This window comes from Rhagoletis zephyria, unplaced genomic scaffold (genome assembly GCF_001687245.7).
Source record: "Rhagoletis zephyria isolate East Lansing unplaced genomic scaffold, Rhagoletis_zephyria_1.1 Rzeph_scaffold_00322, whole genome shotgun sequence".
In the NCBI taxonomy this organism is placed as follows: domain Eukaryota; kingdom Metazoa; phylum Arthropoda; class Insecta; order Diptera; family Tephritidae; genus Rhagoletis; species Rhagoletis zephyria.
Genome location: NW_016157406.1, coordinates 256,732 through 274,265, shown reverse-complemented (window position 1 = coordinate 274,265; position 17,534 = coordinate 256,732). Strand labels below are relative to the sequence as shown.

Genomic DNA, 17,534 nt, shown 5'->3' with positions numbered 1-17,534 from the left:
AATTAATATATAATGACTTAAAAGTGCTTTTTGTTAAGAAGTGTACTTGAAACAAGTCAAAAAGTTCAAGTTCGGGCGGAGCCGAACATTAAATACCCGGCGCAAGTATTCAATATACTTTTTTAACCTTTCCGAAAATTACCGCTACGTAGTCAGCAGGGATGGTTTTACCAAGATTTCAAACATTTGCGATGGAACTTTTAGTTAGACATAATGAGATAAACTTATATAGTTATATGTGGGTGGTGCTACGCCCGTTTTCCAAAATTCTATAATAATGTTACTTCTTTTCAAGGGTTTGTTGTTAGTATTAATTTTGAGTAAATTAGCGTCCTTAAATTTTGAAATATTGCAGTTTCAAGCATTTCTGAAATTTACCGTTATATGCAAAGTGGGCGTAATTTTAGTCCGGTTTCAATAATTTTCAACGTTTTGCTTTTATTTAATAATCATACCCAGTTTGGTACAAATTGATTGATCGCTTACCGAGATACACATATGTGGGCATAAGTGGGCGGAGCTACGCCTATTTTCCACAATTTTATCATACACGTATTTTTTGCTAAAGAATTATTTCAATCATCAACTTTATATAAATTGGCTCAGTATTTACTGATTTATCGAAAATTTCGTAAACTACCGTTATATGGAAGGTAGGCGAGTTTAGTAGCCGAGTTTAAAAATTTTCAGTCGTTTGGTATGCTGTAGCAAGGCTAACAACTGTGCCAAGTTTGGGAGATATATATGTAGCGGTTACCAAGATATACACATGTAGTCATACGCCCATTTTCAAAAAATTTATAATATTCTTATTTTTCGTATAAAAATGATAGTAAATACCAATTTTGAGTGAATAAACCCCGTTACATAAAAGCGGTAGCAGATCTTCAGTGGAGAACTACCGGGGAATAGCTAAGCTTTCTGCAATTCCTAAATTATTTGAAGCAATTATAACAAATCAGTTGACGCATTCTATCTCTTCTGGCATTTGATATAGTCAACATGGATTTTGCAAGGGCAAATCAACTCCTACAAATTTACTTGAATTAACATCCTATATCTCAAAAGCATTTAGTGAAAGCAAAACTGTTGATGTTATATATACTGACTTCAGTAAAGCATTTGCAAAGTCTGCCACTCGTTGCTCATCTATAAACTTGATCTTCTTGGTCTTTCACCTAATTTTCTACTTTGGATCTCTTCATACCTCTATGATAGATCACAAAGGGTAATGTTTAAAAATACTATCTCTGACGTCATTGATGTTACTTCAGGAGTCCCTCAAGGTGGGGGGGTGAAATAACACAAACGGCAATAACGCAAATTTGTGTTATTTCCCAATCGAATGTGAAATAACACAAATTTGCTTTATTTCATTTCTCGTTGAGCAATAAGACCAACTTTTATGCTTAACAATTTGAGTAATAAAGCAATATAGTCACCCAGTTACATTTGATAAAAAATAGTACATGAACAAGTTAAATGGACGGATTTGTAAGTACACAATTTTGAAAGTGCCCGGCGTCGCGGCGGTCCGCGTTCGCGCGCCGCTTTCGACGTCGCGCTCGCGTCCCCCGCCCCTCCCCTCCTTTCGCAATTATGTACTGGTGGCATTATAACCGTTTAGAAAAAGGAAAAATGATAAAATAACACTAGTTCACTTCTGAAACTGCTTTTTAATGTCGTCCAAGCAATGGGAATTATTGTGTATGGTGTTATTGCATGCATCCCACCCATAGTGGAATTTACCAAGTGCCACTGCTTTATTTGAAAATTTGCCTATAAAATGTGACTATAAGGCAGTCGAATGTCAAAAAATAAAGCGAGAAAGCCATTTTATTACTTCATCTGTTTATTGCGACATGGTTCCATGCAAACATTTGCAGGTTTTCCAGCAATGTTTTTAACATATATTAAAAAGCATGCAGAAAAAATTCATACAAAAGCGCTATGTCCAATATGCGGAGCAGTTTTTAAAGACGATGCTATCCTATATTTTGTTAGACTTTTCATAAGTAAAAATATTTTGTGAATATTACTTTCTTCATATGAATTATATCACATTTTTGTTTAATTCAAGGCCTATCAAACAGGTTAAGAGCATTTGAGCAAAAACAACATTTGCCTGTATTTTGTTGTTGCTTCTGGTATCGAAGTTGCCAAAAACTGTTCTGATTTTTTTCTTCTACATCAAAGCGTGCCATGCGAAATATGAAAAAGGTAAAAAATTTAAATTGAAAAAATGAAAATTGTTGCAACTTTCTTTCTTAGTAAATTGGTTCGCTTCTCGAAGCATTGATCCACCATCCTGTGCCAGGCCCAGTAATCAGCGGTTGTGCTGCTGAGTTGGGCGAGCTTTCCAAAAGCTGCTATTTAATCGCTGGTTTGTATGGAAAATGTTTCACATGCAAATAGATTTTAACAATTTAGAAGAAATGTAAAATATTTGACATTTTCGAGAACAAATAATTTGAAAAAACTCAAATCAGCTGCTTTACTGATATTACCTGTTAAATGTGCCTTGGTTTAATTGTATTTTTGGAATAAACAAAGTTCTTTTTCCTTCTGTCAGGAAACTGTTTTGTTTACAAATAGTATAAATAAGCAATGGGAAATAAGGCAAAATTTGTTTTATTTCCAACCTTTGTTGGAAATAAAGCAAAACTCAGATTTTGGTATTATTTCCCATTTAAAAGTGAAATAAAGCAAATTTTGCGTTATTGCCGTTTGTGTTAATTCACCCCCCCCTCAAGGTAGCCACCTAAGCCCGGTTCTGTTCTTGCTTTTTATAAACGATATTTCTACAGATATACAATTTTCCAAAATTTTAATGTGTGCAGATGATGTAAAGCTTTATAAATCGTACGTTTCAATTAAAGAAAGGTCTTTGCTACAATCAGACTTAAACAGCATGGCTTACTGGTGTAAAGTAAATCTTATGCCTCTAAATCTTAAGAAATGTAAAGTAATGTGCTTCTCGCGAAGAGCTATTCATCATTCTTCTTATACAATAGGTAACCACAACCTGGAACAGGTATACAATTTTGTGGACCTTGGTATCACAATGGATCCTAAGCTTAATTTTAATCTTCATATTAATGTGACAGTCAACAAGGCTAAAGGTGTACTTGCATTTGTGAAACGATGGTCAAAAGAATTTAGTGACCCTTATATCACTAAAACCCTGTTTACAACATTAGTTAGGCCGATTCTGGAATACGGCTCGGTGGTTTGGAATCCAAGGTATCAAATTTACTCAGACAAGATAGAATCAATTCAAAAACAATTCCTACTTTTTGCTTTAAGAAATTTCCGTTGGGATTCTCAATATAACCTTCCGCCTTATACGAGCCGGTTAAAACTTATTAATCTTCCTACACTTGCCAGTCGCAGGCAAATGCTTGGTACAATTTTTATAGTTAAATTACTGACAGGCTCAATTTCAAGTCCGCTTCTTCTGGGTGAAGTTAGCCTTAATGTTCCCTCCCGGGTATCAAGACACTTTTGTCCCCTATTTCTGAAAGCATGTAGTATGTAACTCTCATTCGAGCACGTTTGATATATCAGATCCGCTTTTTAGTATTAAGAAAGCGGTACTCTCCTCTCTCAATAAATGAATTATTAACATAAAGACATAAAATCAGCTGATGAATTTAGTTCTGTAGCTAAACAGTTTTAGATCTCGACACTTAAAAAACTCCTGCCTTTCGTGACTCGGCGCGAAAATTGAAAATACTGGTTCCGTACGTCATGCGGACTGCGCCCCTCGTGCGAATGGGCGGAATGGAGGGTAAAACCCTTTGGGATTATTATTATTATTATTATTATTATTATTATTATTATTATTAGTATTATTATTATTATTATTATTATTATTGTCGGCCGCTGTGGTGTAGTGGTAAGCAGTGCGCGCTTTCACTCACCAGCACCTGGGTTCAAGCCCTGGTCAAAGCAACATCGCAAGAAATTTAGAAAAAGGTTTTTCTTAACAGCGGTCGTCCCTCGGCAGGCAATGGCAAACCGCCGAGTGTATTTCTGCCATGAAAAACAGCTTCTCATGAAAATACAATCGCCGTTCGGAGTCGGCAAAATACTGTAGGTCCCTCCGCTTTGTGTGACAATATTAAGGCGCACGCCACAAGTTGGAGGAGAAGCTCGGCCAAACACTAACATATGTGCAAGCGCCAATCTCTTATTATTATTATTATTATTATTAGTTACTAAAATATCGTAGTTTTCGTATTTCTGAAAGCTACCGCTATATGTTAGGTAGGCATGGTTATTGCCGGATTTTGCCCATTTTCAATGTCATCCGTCCTACGGTGAAAAGAAGGACGTATACCAAGTTTCGTAGATATATCTATTTTTACTCGAGTTATCGTGTGCACAGACGGACGGACAGACAGTCATCGCATAATCAATTTCTTTTTACATTCTAATCATTTATGTCTATATTTGTCTATATCTATCTCGATTCGTTTTGGCTGTTACAAACAACCGCTAGATGAACAAAGTTATAACACCCTTGTGCACAAGTGCGCTCGGGTATAAATATGTGCATTAGGCCGTTCGTTAAGAAAAAATTGTTTTGCAGTGGAAAGTTTTATTCGAATATGATAACTACGACTCGGAATCTCATGCACTAAAAAATAGAAAATATGCGCATATAATATGCACTCAAAATTCAAAAATATGCGCTATAAAAAAGTAACATATGCAATTAAAAATATTTTATTGCCGGTACAAAAAATAAGTAACGAAAACATTTCCATTCAAAATACAATACAAATTTATGTATAAATTATGTTATATTCAAACAGTGTTTAATAGTGGTTCAGATGAATGGTGGTTGGTTTAAGTGGATTGCCAACTTGGTGACAAGCAATTAGCAAGTTTGCCATTTTGATTCCACAACTCGTGCAACCTATAGCCATTTGGCGGCTGAACTCTAAAACATTCTGCAGGAATGTCTTGCGGAGTGTCTTAAACCTCATCCTTGCGAGGGCAAGGCATGTACCTCAACGGGTCAGTATCATGTGCACTAAGTTTGTAGGTATCTGCATTCCTAAGGAGCTTTGGTTTTAAGTGCGTCGTAGGACACCCAGAACTTCCGTTTAATCATGTACGATCCTGTATGGTTCCGCCTGTGCCTTGGCCTTTGAGTTAGTATCGGCTCAAAATTGAACATCGGCATCGGCCTTTTTTGGCCGATTCCTTGGATATTTTTTTTTTTCATATGTTCAGGCGAAGCGACAGACAAGAGCTAACATTAAAAAACATTTGCAGACAGCTCACAAAAATTATTATTTTGTTTGGTTGAAGATGTTTCACGTAGTTCCATACAAAAGTATGTTCGACAATTTTCTTTTATATGGAGAACACTGACAGCAAAAAAAAATACAAAAATTAACGGGATTTTAAAGCTGCTTGAAACTTGCACTTCATTATACTAGAATTAAATGGGCTAAAAAATTGCCTATCAAAATTCTGATTAAAAAGTTTGAAATTTTGGTGAAAATATGTAGAATTTTTCTAATTTTTGTACAAAGTTTGAAATCTGAATTTATATGGTGTTTGTTGTATACCAGCTAGACTTTTATAAAAAAAATAATAAACATTAAATAAACACAAGACAAATGCCAAATGTATGTACATACATACCTGGCATATAAGTTCTTATGCATTGAGTGCAAAAGAGTGTATTTTAGTACAAAACGAAATTGATTTTTATGTTCCTAAATATTTCTTACTTAGCACCATATAAAGAAGTGTTTTATGTAATGTTCATAAATGTGATATATGTACATATATTTTTACACATACATATGTATGTATGTACATATATACATGTGTAAGTAATGTTGCATAATAAGCCAATTAATTCAACTATTGTTTTCTTTTGTTTTGTTAACTCCGTTAAATTAACTGATTTTATGAATTAATACATTTATTTATTATTTTTTATAAAATCGGCATCGGCATCGGCATTGGCCGATTCTTTCCCAATAAGCCGATTAATCGCCATCGGCATCGGTACCTGAAAAAAATTGCAATCGGTCGGACTCTACTACAATCCTCCACTAATTGAGATCTAACGAAGGAAGAAGAGAGTGCGTTGATGGCCGCTTGGCTGTCTGAGAAGATATTTAGATGAATATTTGAAAAATTATAAGTATTTTTTTTCAAGCGATTTCGAACTCAATTAAAATTGTTGTAAATTAAAAAAGCAAAAATATGCAAAAACAATATGCATTTATTGTAAAATATACTAAAATACGCATTTATTTTAAAACATACTAAAATATGAGCAATAAATATGCAAAAACTGGTATTTTTTGCAAAATATGCAAAACCATGCATTTACTGCAAAATATACACTAACGATTGAATGGCATTTTAATTCAAATTTCATGATTCGCAAAGATAACTTAACCATTTCCATTTAAAGATGCCCAATAAAAACATGCACATTCAGGAAGAAAAGTTTTTAACAAAATAGTTGAAAATCGTGAATGTTGTGGTCATTTACTATGTAACATAGCTCACAGAATCTGAATTAGCGATTAAAAATAAAAAAGTAGAATAGGGTTTACGAATTTGCGAAATTATCGTTCTCTCAATTTGAGAAAACAGCATTTTAAATTTTTTCCAAAAATATCCGGTTCTCATTATCACACCGCAAAAAGCTCTCCACCAGATTAACGGTTTTCGAAAACCCTATGAGCTTGCTATACATATTTATGTATGTTTTACAATCAAATTTAGCAGTTTAAGAGTTATCTGCAAATTTATGGGGGAAATCGGACCCAATTTTAAGTCGCATCGATATTCTATTGTGAATTACATATAAAAGCTGCATACTTTTTGTTCCTATTTTTATGCTATATTAAAGCGTATTTAATTTTAAAGTATTCAGATCCAAATCTTTCGCAAAGCAATTTGAAAATATAAAAGTTATAGCAAATTTAGAAAATTATATTGAATTCAAGCAATGTATCGATACTGTACAGCACATTTGATCGTAAAATCAATTAAAATATCATTTCCATTGGCATGATTATGCACATCGCAATTAGAAAAACAGCTAACAAAAGTTTTGTTTTATTAAGCAGAAACTCACTGACAATGGCGTCCGCTGCCAAGGGTATGCGGATGGCATAGTGATTATTGATAGGGGGAAGTTCGCGAGTACCCTCTGCGACATAGTTCAAAGAGGTCTTAACTGCCAAGGAGGTGGTGTGCTGAGGTGGGGCTTAATATTAACCCTTCTAAGACAGCCATTATCCTGTTTACCAGGAAAAGAGCTCTAGAGGGAATGAGGAACCTATCCTTGGATGGGGTCGCGTGGACTCAAAACTTCTGTGGAGGACTCATGTTTAGGCAGTCACTTCCAAGGCTATGAGAGCGCTGATGGTATGCAAACGTCCAGCAGGACAGACCTGGGGGTGCACCCCAAGGATCCTAAGATGGATGTACACAGGAAGTAGTCCTTGAACTGGAGCCACTACATTAGACCGGTTCAAAAACAGAACTTTGTCTGCCTCGGGAGACCCGCACTACAATAGCCCAACTTCGCCCCTTTCCCTATGGACAGCCCCTCTGGAAGTAGCACACTTCCTGGGCCTCCCCCTAGCTGGAATAGACGACAACGTTGATGGATGGATGAACCGCCCCGAACGGGGCTTAGTAGCCGCTACAACAACAACAACAACCGGTTCAAGAAAATGTTTTAACTTTTTCATGATATTAGTAGAGAAATGAGTTGCTCTACATGTCCACAGACATTTTTTCAAAGACTCCCCCCAATATCTTGAATATCGGATTAGCAAATTGTATTTGAACGTCAAAACTTTTCGAGATAAATCTACTATCGTCTTAGAACTCAAAATGTGTATAATTGGAAGCTATTTCGGGCTATTTGAAAAAATCCCCAGGTTTGTATGGGTAGTTTTTAGCCGGGAACTCAAATATGTTGATATTTTTATCTTATGAAGCAATCTAAATTAATAGTAAACAAGTAGAAGCAATTTTTAATTTCTTTATTACGCAGAATATTCGTTTATATATATGAACTCAGGAACAAGCGGGGCAAAAATAAAAATAAAAATAAAAGTAGTAAAATAAATGGAAATCATATATTAGCAATTAAATATGTGTATGTATATATGTATAACTTGCCACCCAGCTAAGGTTTTAAAATACACAATGAACCATAATAGTGCATACGGCCATAAAAAGGGGGTTTAACTTTACAGAATGCCTCGCTTCATGGCCACCCGCACTAAGACCGAGAAACTCGTCGATCATTTTAAGATTCCCTGTCGGTTGTGCGGCAACAACCATGGAGTACGACTCTGCCCCATATACCGGGGGAAATCCGCCGAGGAAAGGTTGCGGACGATTTTAATACATCGGTACTGTCCCAACTATTTGTCGCCATACCATCGGATAGAGATATGTGGAAGCAATGACCGATGCCACCGCTGCGACGAAAAGCACCATACCTCCCTGCATATTGAAGACTACGGCGATCCAAGGAAAACGACAGAAAATCACCCCGATAACGACGACGGCTCTGACGGAGCAATTTCGCTCCACGTTTCCGACCAAACGACGTCATGGGCGCAGTAGGTAGAGGAAGAGGAGGTGGAAAAACGGGAAGAGATAATCCCTTCACCACCGAACGGCGGCTTGAAAACCCGCAATTTTCGATCGCCGCTGCAGCACGAACTCGGAAATCATTGCCTTGAAGCAGACAGTCCCATGCCTGTAGTGCTGCCACACACACAGCCAACGGGCGGTCAACGAGATGACGCGGTAACTAGTCCTTTTCGCTCAAATCAGCGTGTAACCAATTTTGGCCACCGAGATGGCGCGGAAACTCGTCCTTTTCGCTCATTTTGGCGCAAACGTAATTGCAGCCAGCGTGATGGCGCGGAAACTCGTCCTTTTCGCCCGCCTCGCTGGCAAGCAATAAGGACCGCACGACACCGACGTGGCGACCGTTCCACCCTCACCATCCGACGCATTCCATCGGGTGGGTTCCGGGCAGGCAGGTTAAAAAAAATCGCGGTTCCAGAATCAATCATGCGCTCATTCGTAGCCATCGCGCCAACCGCAATCGTACGGATCGAGTCNACGTAATTGCAGCCAGCGTGATGGCGCGGAAACTCGTCCTTTTCGCCCGCCTCGCTGGCAAGCAATAAGGACCGCACGACACCGACGTGGCGACCGTTCCACCCTCACCATCCGACGCATTCCATCGGGTGGGTTCCGGGCAGGCAGGTTAAAAAAAATCGCGGTTCCAGAATCAATCATGCGCTCATTCGTAGCCATCGCGCCAACCGCAATCGTACGGATCGAGTCAGGCGGCCGAGTTCATCTGGTGCAGGCGTTGATTGACTCTTGCTCCCCCAGCAGTACCATCGACAGGGATCTAGCAAAGGGAGCTTCAGCTTGAAGCCAGCAACGCCCGTGCAAAATATGTTCCCTCGTTCTGCGAGGAAAGTACGGGGTCGCGGAACGGGTAAACACTCAGGCGAGGCTAGTTACGCGATACAACCGACTCAGCCCCGCGGCTAACATCGACCCGACGATAGCGACGCCGTTTCAATTTATGCGTCCGGCGGATCCAGAGTTCTATCGGGCCACCCCCACTCGACTTACACTCGGGGCTGATGTGTACGCTCAGGTCATGGTATGTGGCACTCCGCCAACAACGATCAGCGGTTTACTGGCGCAAGCTTCTATGTTCGGTCTGATTATATCAGGAGCTCGCCAAATGTGACAAAACACTTGAAATTTTCTATTTATTTAGTATTGATGAATTCATACCAAATTTAAATAAAAGTGCAATGAAATGATCAACCACACCTTTTTTCCTTATTAGCTTTTTTTCTTCCATTTTCTCCCCGTAGCTAGAAACTGCAATGAGGACCGGAGAACGTTCGCACTAGATCCCCGGGCAAGGACCAATCTGCGGCAGAACTTACAATGTTAAAGTACATAATTTACAATGTAAATAAATGCAAAAGTAGGTGAGGTGGCTGAATCATCTTTGAGACGTTGCTTATAGCAAAGGGGTCGGTATGTTTAGGCCTCCACGCTAAATCAAATTCTTCAATTAAATTATCGGGTGTTCCACCCTCATGTTAATTTAACAGATGCACACATATACACATTCGTATGTGAAACAAAACAAGAAGAAAAGCTGCACTTTTCCTGTCAGTGCACTTTCGTTTAATTTCCCCTGAAAACGGAACTCTTCAAACCGTTTAGAGGGTTCGACTTCAGTTTTTAATTCTTTAAACCTTCTATTGGATTTTAATCACCAGCGATTACGGACGTTCCGCCACCACACCACTTCATAACAGAGATAATATTGTAAGCTCCCTTGAATTTTAATATAAAAAAATCTACAAAAAATCTTAAAAACCTACATAATTTGTTTAGGAAAAACTTGAATAACTGCTCCAAAACTTTACCGATATAGACTTATGAGGTATCAGTGGAAAGGTCTTTTCTCACCCTTTTTATTTCTTTGCAAAAAAACTCATTCACGTCCCAATTTTTTCTTTATTCAATACCAACACATCTTAATTCAACATGGAATGACACTCGTTTATCTTATCTTCCTCATTCATATATTGAATGAGCTTATTCGCAAAGAAATTAAAAGGGTGAGAAAATACCTTACCAATGGTACCTCATAAATCTAAATTGGTAAGGTTTTGGCTGAATTATTCAAGTTTTTCTTAAACCTATCTTTGGAAGAAGTGCAAAAACAGCATCAAAAATCTCATTATTTTCAATCCCTTGGATTTTTTTTTAATATTTTTATGTAATCTTTTTAAGCTTAAACTGTTCAGTCATCTTAGGTAATTTTTTCAAAAAATATTTAAAAAAACTGTTTTTATTAATAGAAAAGTCAATTTTTGGAGGTATTTTCAAATCGGCCCAGCTCACGTAATTCCGGTTAAAAAACAGTACCGATTTGTTTTGTATGGGGAGTGATGCAGTCTACTGTATTTCCATAAGTTGACTATGATTACTCGGCCGTCTATCATAGTAGCACAATGCCACTAAGTGCATTTTAAAATTTTCAGGCAATAGTTTCATGCGATTATCGATTATATTTTTTGTTGTTTGTGTGAAATATTTTATTTTTATCAGTATTTTTCTTTTAATCAAAATATGTTGAAATAAAAGTGAAAAGAAAAAAAAAATTTGCCAGAACCCCCCCGACAAAAAAACCTGGCTACGGCCCTGGTAGTATACATTTAGGTTTTATGTTTATTCTGTATCTGGAGATTTTTGCAAATACCTTGTAAATTTATACACACTTATATAAGAAAAGCATACCTGCTTTCGAACGAAGTAGTATTTATATCTAGTATTGCAAGAATATGTATATAGCATTCTGTGTAAGTTAACTACATACATATCGTCGATATTTTTGCAAAACCACCTAAATCGCCATTGTGACAAAAATGACATTTGGTAACCTTGAACTCCAGGCATCGACATTATGCATGAGAATCGTAAAATCGTATTAAAACAACAGAGAAAATACCGCCTATCAAGACAATGCATTCAAAGAAAAACCGTTTTTTCGATCTCCTGTAAAATTTGAGTACCGTAAGATAGGCGGTGTTTTGAATTAGTCGATGTGGGTTTTTGCAAAAACATCGACGATATGTATATTTTTACATATGAACATATGTACGCTCTTAAGACGAATGCACAGGAAATTAAAATTTTTGTAACGTTGCTAGAGCACTTTTCAGATTTATGCTTTTAACACCAAATTATTTGATTAACAAACCTGAAACCGAATCGCAAACGTACTGCAGAGAGTTTTACGCTGTCAAAAGACAACAATTGACTAAGTAAGGGTCGTTCAATATCTGGTTAACACAAACCGTATGTAAAATGTCGATAATGACATTTAACTGGGAGGTAGTGATAACCAGACATTGAAAAAACCGCCCTAAGGGTTGTTTACGCCATCTCTGGTTAACACTAACCCCCAGTTAAACATCGTTATCGACGTCACCTACTCTCGATTGTATGCATAGCAGTAGCGCTCTATGAGCAAACAGCTCCTATAAAGATTTTATCTTGTTGCTTTAAATAGAAAAGTTCTTTAAACGTACACCCTTATTCCAGAACCCGAATTTTCGTAATTCATAATTCGTAGCTACGTTACGAAAAACTAAAAATCGACATGCTGCAACCCATGCGCAAAACTGTACAGCATTGCCAGCTATTAGTTGTTTTTCGAAGCCAGCCGTATGAACTAAAACAAAGTGGAAAGGAATTCAAAAAACACTCATCATGTGCTTGTTTATAATAAAATTGGTTGATTTTACATATTTTGAGGAGAATTATGGATTCTGATGCATTTGCAATTAAAGCAGCGGAGTAAGAGCGCTTTGGCAGTGGATTCACAAAGTTATGCGGAGCTGTCGAGTATAGAAACCATGGACGCATCTATGTCAGCTTCTGGTTGAATTGTTGAGCCACAAGCTATAACTCCTCCTATACCTGAAGAACTGGTTCCAAGTAATGCAATAACAGCTTCTTCCATGCCATTGAAAATATGCATTTTGTTAGGTCCACACCACCTGGTTGCGCTTGCTTCTGCCTTTCGCCGCGCTTAGAGATTATAAGCCTTCCTAATGAGAATTCTCTTTTCTGTGTTGCCGGAGAAGAGAGTGGAAGCCCCTCTTCTACTGTGAAAAGTATACAACATTTATTGTGCATATAACTCCGGCTACGCCATTCACTGCATCTTTGCGCAGAACCCACATAGAAATTTACAAAAAAGTGCATGGTTTAAACCGAATTTATTAATAAACTAGAAATCGTCATCTTTGTTTTCAGTTAAAGCTTAATCCTTTGACTACACGTGTATGTTAAAGTTTTTAGGTTCGGGTGATGCGTTTGGATACAACAATCCAAAATCGTTGTACAAATAACTAAACCGTACCCAAGTTTCTCGATAAGAGGCAACAAACATTCTTTTTTGGTCGTTCATATAAAGCAGTGGATAAAAATATATGTATATACGAAAAGCAAATTTATCTGTTTTTGCTTAATTTTTATCTCGCTTCCGACACAGACTCGTTTTCGTACAAAATCACGCAAAATCAATATCTTACTCGTTCATTTTTAGGCATGGCATTGTTACGAATTTCGAATGTTCGAAGATACGATTCGGATTGCAGCATACCATTTCTACGATTCGTAGCAAAATCCGAACACGAAAGTGTTGCAGAACAGGGGTGATAAATTCTATCTGAAACTGAAGCATTTCCACCTAAGCTAAGCCTTTTGGCCACTTCAGTATGATAATTATAGGTACACAATTATTTCCCGTTTTCCTTTAACATCCCACGGCACATGGGCACATGACTATGTAGCATTATCCACATCGCCTGTAACGTACACGTACCTGTTTATCCGACCTTCTGCAATGTTTGCTACCAATGTGGTGACCCATACTAGCTCAGCACTTGTGTATGGTGTGGTTCCCAACCCTTGCCACATTGCAGCAGGGCGGATGTTACAATCATCCTCGGCATCTTTCGTCTCACAGGAAGCCCACCCATCCTTGGACCGCTCGTCCCGGTTGGCGATTTTCTGCGGTTCCCCTTATTACCTTACTCCTCTGATCTCTTATCTAATCCCCTAGTCATCATCCCCCTCCCTTCTGTTAAAATTTAACCAATTTTACTGCTTTCTTCAGTTAATAATATAATACAATAAAAATGTCTTAACAAAAAACATTTTCTTTTTCTTACATTTTATGAAATCGCATGTACATGTGTACGCTAAAATTATGGTGTATGTATGCACGCATATCTAAAAAAAAGGAAATCTTTGCGTTATTTAGCTTTATTTTCACTGTTGTAAACTAAATGAAGCTGGCTGCTTTTGGATATAATTCATTGACGTATACTTGAAGCCTCAAAAACAATTTGGATCAATTTGCTGCATAACTTTTGAATTATAGGTGTTTAAATAAAAAAAATAATGAAAACAAGTGAATTTTTTATGTAATTTTTAAGAGGGGCACAATTAATTATGTCATAACTTTTGAAGTACACCATATTCTGATTTGAAATTAAATGGGCATTTAGCACTTATGTGTACACTTCATATGTAGTAGGTAAGAAAAGTGTGTCTTAAAAAATAACGAAATGGCAAGTAACTAAAAGTCTGTACCTCTACATTTCACAATTTTCAAAATTTTCGGTTTATCGCGTATAGGTTTTGAAGCATGTAGTTTTAAGAACTTTTTAAGTACGTGTTGTATTCTACAAACAATTACGAATTATTTGATACCTTAGCAAGAGGTGCGCTTTCAGAATAAACTCACTTTTAATATATAAAATATTCTGCGATCTTGAGCGTATTTTTTATTCCAAACACTCCTTAATTGAAGGCACATTTGGAAAATACGTGGAAACGATCTAAATCTTTCTATAACTGCTAGTCCTTATAAAATTAAATATACCTGTAAAATGCTTCAAAAAATTTGTCTCTAGAAGTGTGTAAAAACCCTGCTTTACTACTTTTAATGATGTTCCTTCTTTTAGTCAGAATATTTCGAGAGTGGTATCAAAGCAACTTTTTTTCGACAAATTTTCTGATAGTTGGTATTACTTAATTGGAGCCTTCTAAACCCTATTGGCTCCACTTTTCGAGATAGCGGTACTTGAAACTTTGAAATTTTAATTATTTTATAAAAAAGTCCCTGAGTTTTGAAGATATTTTCCTAAAATTTTGCGCATAACCGTTTTTTATAGTACCTTAACTATTCCAAAAAACCATCGAAATCGGTTCACTAAAACATCTAGCTCACATACAACTGATTGATCAGAGACGTTAGTTTGCATTATAACTCCTCGAATTAAACAGGTTAAAATTTAGTATAGGTTCAATTTAACATATAGCACGCATAAAATTTATTATTCAGATATGAAGTTAGAGTTATAGCGCAAAAACACATATATGAGTAATCAGTTGTATTGGAGCTATATGTTAATGTGAACCTATTTCGATAATTTTAAAGAATAATTAAGGTAATATTAAAAACTGTTATGTGCAAAATTTTAGTAAAATAACTTCAAAACTGAGGGAATCATTTATAAAGTAGTTAAAATGTAATCATATTTTCAAGTACCGTTATCTCGAAAACCGGAGTTAATCTGGTAAAATGGGGTATGCCATTGAATTCAGAATGTCCCAATTAGTGAGTTCAACTTTCAAAATCTTTGCTCAAAGTTTNATCATTTATAAAGTAGTTAAAATGTAATCATATTTTCAAGTACCGTTATCTCGAAAACCGGAGTTAATCTGGTAAAATGGGGTATGCCATTGAATTCAGAATGTCCCAATTAGTGAGTTCAACTTTCAAAATCTTTGCTCAAAGTTTACAACTTGAACAGCGTAATTGGCACCCAGCTTATTCTTTTGTTTTCTATTTCATGTATATTCCTCGTCTAACTTTGGACGCACTTGATGAAAATAAATTACACTTATATTAATCGATTTAATAATAAATTACGAATAAAATGATATATAAAACATTGGTGTGCTCACAAATTTAAAAATTCAATTTTTTTTGAGAGTATACCTATTTTTTAGATTTGCTCATATAAGGCCGCCAAAGAAAATAAAAGAGAAACCAAACATTAAATCGCAAATTCACAAAGCTTTTAAAAACATTGGAAGCCCTAACCACCTACATCAAAGAGCTCTCCTAAGAGGATATGCGAGATCTTCCGGACCGGATTTTCCCAGCCTAAACAATACACTCTTGGGCTCACTAGTCGGTTTGGCGTTTTTCCTTTCTTATTGGGTGTGGCCGAACAGGATGCATTACACAAAAAAATTAATGGAACAAACACACAAAAATTTCTAAACTATATAGCCTTTAAAACAACACATACATATATTAAACCGCTCGGACTTCCTCTTTCCCGACTTTGATTTGTGGCCCTGCGCGCCCTAACAGCTTGGTTCCAGTCCCTGCTGACGAATCAGTGGGTGATCCCAAAATAAATTCCCTGCCGCTATTGGTGTGAGCTTTCCAAAGGGGGTATTCCACTAATGTGGCCATATACACGTGCAAAAAAAAATCTTATAATTCTACCACTCACCAGCGTGTTGGGCCGCGCCCTTCTGCATTCCACGTGCGATCGTTAGTTTTGAATATAATGGCAGACTAGGACAAAACCCAAAGACAAACACTAAGAACTACCTTATACTATAAAATTTTTTCCACAGGCTAATCACATCTCGACGAGGGACCTGCTGCCTACTTGGTGCTCCTAGGGAGTGGGGCGCTATATGAGCTCGACCTCGTGGCCTGTCCTCCAACTCGTGGTCTTCGTTCAAACAAGTAGCCTCTTCTACGTGCGGTTCCTGCCGTGGACGGGTGTGTCTCCGCGGAATATTTACTCATGTAATCGGGGTCGTTCTCCCCCCAAACTTGCGATCCCGGATTTAAAAGAATCACGGAACTTATTTTTTTTAATCAAAAAAACGCACTGATCTTTAAATTTTCACGGTTGTAAAGACCAAACTTAAACAAAAACGAGTATCATTCGCGCACTGTGGATGCAGCTCTTGTTAAACACGAGGCAGATTTTCCTATTTCCCACAGTTGCCCCTTTTTATAAGCTGTTTTCCACCTAGTGTTCTTCAAAGCACCGTTTTTTTCTGCATAGTTTTCATTGTTCGATTTGGCCAATCACAAGTGCACACAACCTACATCTATCCCTTTCCCGGCGAATTCCATTATTCACCACACCCCAACTCGCAGTCTGGGAGCCCCATCGCATGAAAGCTTTGTAAATTTCCCTTTGTGGTATATTTTTGTTCCCTTTGATTTATTTGACATTTGCAATCAAAACAAAGGCAATAAGCAATTAAAAAAATGCTGAATAAACAACTATATTATTTTCATTTTAAGTGTGAATTTGCTTTCTTTTGAGCGGGCCAAGGATTGTTCCTAAAAAGTGAGAGCCCAACGTGGGGAACACCCACCCTGACACGGTCTCCTGCCTGGAGAGCTAAGCCGGGAATTTGTGTACAGCGTATATCTATAAACAAGTGCAAGTGGTTTGCGGGAAGATCAATATAATTTACCTCAGTTCAAGTGTTGTCTGCTATTTGCAGGGCAGATGCGGTGTAACCTATTCGATGATCAGAACCTTTCCACTGACCTGAACCTCATCATTGGAGAGATCGAATGGAAGAGTGCTAGCTTCATTGTTTGATGTCCTTGGCATGCCATGCTCCAAGGCTCTTTCCCGCAAGCGACTCTAACAGGTACATGTTATTGCCAAGCGCTTTTGTTATTCGCCACTTGTTTGAAATCGCTTAGTACAAAGTTGAGTTTATAAACCTCTTGGCCAGGGTTAAAACGTATCTCACAGATTCTTTTATTGTAGCGCGCCCCGTTTGCCTTGTACGACTCACTCAGGTTTTCTTTTATTTTCTCGCGCATTATCTTAAGCTTG

General features: G+C 37.3%; 1 long non-coding RNA gene across 1 annotated transcript; it reads right to left on the bottom strand.

Moving 5' to 3' along the window:
• Window positions 1–623: 623 nt before the first annotated feature.
• On the bottom strand, window positions 624–5,406 carry LOC108359007 (uncharacterized). The gene is made up of 3 exons (XR_001846867.1): window positions 5,296–5,406; window positions 3,294–3,299; window positions 624–636 (listed from the first exon to the last, which is right to left on the bottom strand). It is a non-coding gene; the product is annotated as an uncharacterized LOC108359007 (long non-coding RNA).
• Window positions 5,407–17,534: the final 12,128 nt, after the last annotated feature.